This window comes from Mercurialis annua, linkage group LG7, assembly GCF_937616625.2.
Source record: "Mercurialis annua linkage group LG7, ddMerAnnu1.2, whole genome shotgun sequence".
In the NCBI taxonomy this organism is placed as follows: Eukaryota; Viridiplantae; Streptophyta; class Magnoliopsida; order Malpighiales; family Euphorbiaceae; genus Mercurialis; species Mercurialis annua.
Window position 1 is genome coordinate 23,337,599 of NC_065576.1, and position 3,529 is coordinate 23,341,127.

Sequence of the window (3,529 nt, forward strand, 5' to 3'; positions counted from 1 at the left end):
AAAGACTTGGGCGATGCTGCTTATATATTAGGCATCAAGATCTATTGAGATAGATCTAGAAGACTCATTGGCCTAAGTCAAAGCACTTATGTTGATAAGGTATTAAACAGGTTTAGTATGCAAGACTCCAAGAGAGGATTCTTGCCAATGTCACATGGCATCAGTCTCAGCAAGACTCAGTGTCCTAAGACACAGGATGAGCGAGACCGCATGAGTAAGATTCCATATGCTTCTGCTATTGGATCTATCATGTATGCAATGTTATGCACTCGACCTGATGTCTCGTATGCTTTGAGTACAACGAGCAGATACCAGTCAAATCCAGGTGAAAGTCACTGGGCAGCAGTTAAGAACATCCTTAAGTACTTGAGAAGAACCAAGGATGCATTCTTGCTATATGGTGGTCAGGAAGATGAGCTGATTGTAAAGGGTTACACAGACGCTAGCTTCCAAACTGACATTGATGATTATAAATCACAGTCAGGATATGTGTTTTGTTTGAATGGAGGTGCTTTTAGCTGGAAGAGCTCGAAGCAGGACACCGTTGCTGATTCTACAAAAGAAGCTGAGTATATAGCTGCTTCAGACGCAGCTAAGGAGGCTGTTTGGATCAAAAAGTTCATAACTGGATTAGGAGTTGTTCCAAGTATATCCGATCCAGTGAACTTGTTATGTGATAACAATGGGGCCATAGCACAAGCAAAGGAGCCCAGATCACATCAGCGATCCAAACACATACTTAGACGTTATCATCTCATTCGAGAAATCATTGAGAGAGGAGACGTGAAGATATGCAGAGTTTCGACAAATGATAATGTTGCTGATCCGCTAACTAGGGCTCTTCCACAGCCTAAGCATGAGATTCATACTAGGTCCATGGGAATTAGATTTAATGTAGATTGGGCCTAGTGCAAGTGGGAGATTGTTAGTGATATGCACTAGGTCAATCATGTTTGACCATGTTTTGACTTTATCATTTTATTATTTATTGATTGGCAGTTTTTTATCATTTTATATTAATGATTAAAATACGTGAATGGTTAATTCTTTCTAAGGTCATCAAGTATGTGACTTGATAGTAGAACCCTTAGGTTTAAGAAAAGAATTATATATATCTATCCCTAGTCTTAATACAACATTGAGACTAGTATGATGTTGACTGATGATTATGTTTTACTAATCATGTATATGAGATATTAAGTCAAATCATAGGTGCTATTTGAGAAATAAGGCACTGGATGACCCACTGTGAGAATACTACATAGATCACTGTCATAAGTAATTCTCATTACAATTCTATTAGTATAATCCTTTGACCTTGAAATCATCATGGATTTCTACATAGCTATTTCATATTTTGATACAGTCTTACATTATCTTTAACAGGATAATGGAATAGATTGTCATTGGATATGAAAGTAACTATGTGAGAAATGTGAGTGACTGAGAAGGAATTTGTCCCTCATTTATTTGAGTAAGATATCTATGGGCCCCTTGAAGAAGATAGACTGAAGAAAATGCATGGCCATGCTAATTGATAAGAAGTTATCATTTTCAGTCTACTTAGAGTCAAGAAACTAATGATTGAATGTTATAAGGATGACATAACTATGCCTTATATTCAATCTGGATATCGAGAGACAAAGGGATTAAAATATTATTGTAAATGGTTAAATCGGATTATCGATATTCATATAACTTGGGTAGTCATAATGTCTTGCTAGAGGCCACTTATGACTTGCGGGCTGAAATAGGGATTTCGAGCCTACTGCCAACGTTATATGAACCTACAGGGTCGCACACTAAGAACAGGCCCAAAACAGTTATGGGTTGTACAAGCCCAATGTGATTAAGTGATTAATTATATATATATATATTAAATGAGGAATTTAGAAAGAAGTGTGGTGATTTTTGGAATTATTTTTTGCCGGTTATGAATTTCCGAAGGTAAAACGATAAATAAATAAAATAAAATACTTCCGGGACTCGAAAAACTCTGATATATGTTATTATGCAGGTTTGGATATATATAAACATATTTCCAAAATTTCAGATCAAAATTCCATGCCGATTTTTAAAAATGGGGGGGGGGGTTGCTGGGCACATGTGATATTTCCTCCTGGCAGTCCAAAAAAAGTCCTAAGAGCTCTTTAGGGGGGTGCACAATGCCTCACCTCCCTACACCAACTGCCGAAGGCTTTTGGTGCGCGCCTTTTGGCGCACCTATGGCACTGACGAGGGAAGGAAAAAAAACTCGTCGACCCGTTTCGGTGTTGGAAAAAATATTTTCGGATTCGGGGGGGCCCGGCCCCCGAGGTGTAGGTTGTTGGTATTTTTTGACGGAAACCTAGGCGAGCATTTGCCGAAATGAATCTCGGTGAATGTATAGCTTATGGTGTCACGTTGTATGCTATTTTCCGACGTGTGTGCTTGCCGAGGACGCATTTTCAATGCCGAGGCATGCGACGAGCCGCGTTCCATGACTTTTCGACGACGCATTTTAAATGCCGAGGAAGTCGGCGCGCGGCGAGTCTGGATCCTTTACGACGATGCATTTTTAATGTTGAGGATGGATCCGACGCGAAGGCCGGTGAGGTGCTCTACGCATTGCGGCGGGCATCGAAAAATTAAAAAAAATACCTCCGGGGCTCGAAAAATTTCGGTATTTGTTATTATGCGGGTTTGGATATATATAAACATATTTCCAAAATTTCAGATAAAAATTCCATGCCGATTATTAAAAATGGGGGGGGGTTGCTGGGCACATGTGATATTTCCTCCTGGCAGTCCAAAAAAAGTCCTAAGAGCTCTTTAGGGGGGTGCACCATTCCTCACCCCCGCGGGCTTGCCGCAAGCCCTCGTCCGCGGTGCAAGCGGCGCGCGCGCTATGCGAAAAATGCTGGAAATTGCGGAAAAATCTCTGCCTGGCAAAATTACGGAAATGCCCCCGGATAATTACGGATATGCCCCGCCCGGAAAAACTGCGGCGAATCGCGGAAAATGCCTGGCCGGAAAATTGCGTCGAAATGCTCGGAATTGCGGAAAATCCCCCCCCCCCCCGTGCATTAATCTAATGACCGGGTGCGGGTGCGGGTGCGGGACCGGGTGCGGGTGCGGGCACTCGGCAGCTCGGCGCGAGACGCGAGCGCGTGTGTGGCCTCGAAGACCCTCGGAAAGGCCCGCCGACGTCCCTCTGAAGGCCCTCGCATGTCCATCGGAAGGACCTTCGGCAGCCGGTCGACAGGCATTCGCTAACCCATCGGCGGCCCTTTGGCATCGGCAGCCCTTCGACAGCGCATCGGCAGCGCATCTGCAGCGCATCGGCAGCGCATCGGCAGGCCTTCGCCAGCCCTTAGGCATCGGCAGCCTTTCGGCTGAGCTTCGGCAGCCTTGCGGCAGCCCTTCGGCAGCGCATCGGCAGGCCTTCGCCAGCCCTTGGGCATCGGCAGCCTTTCGGCTGAGCTTCGGCAGCCTTTCGGCAGCCCTTCGGCAGCGCATCGGCAGCGCACCGGCAGCCTTTAAGCAGCGC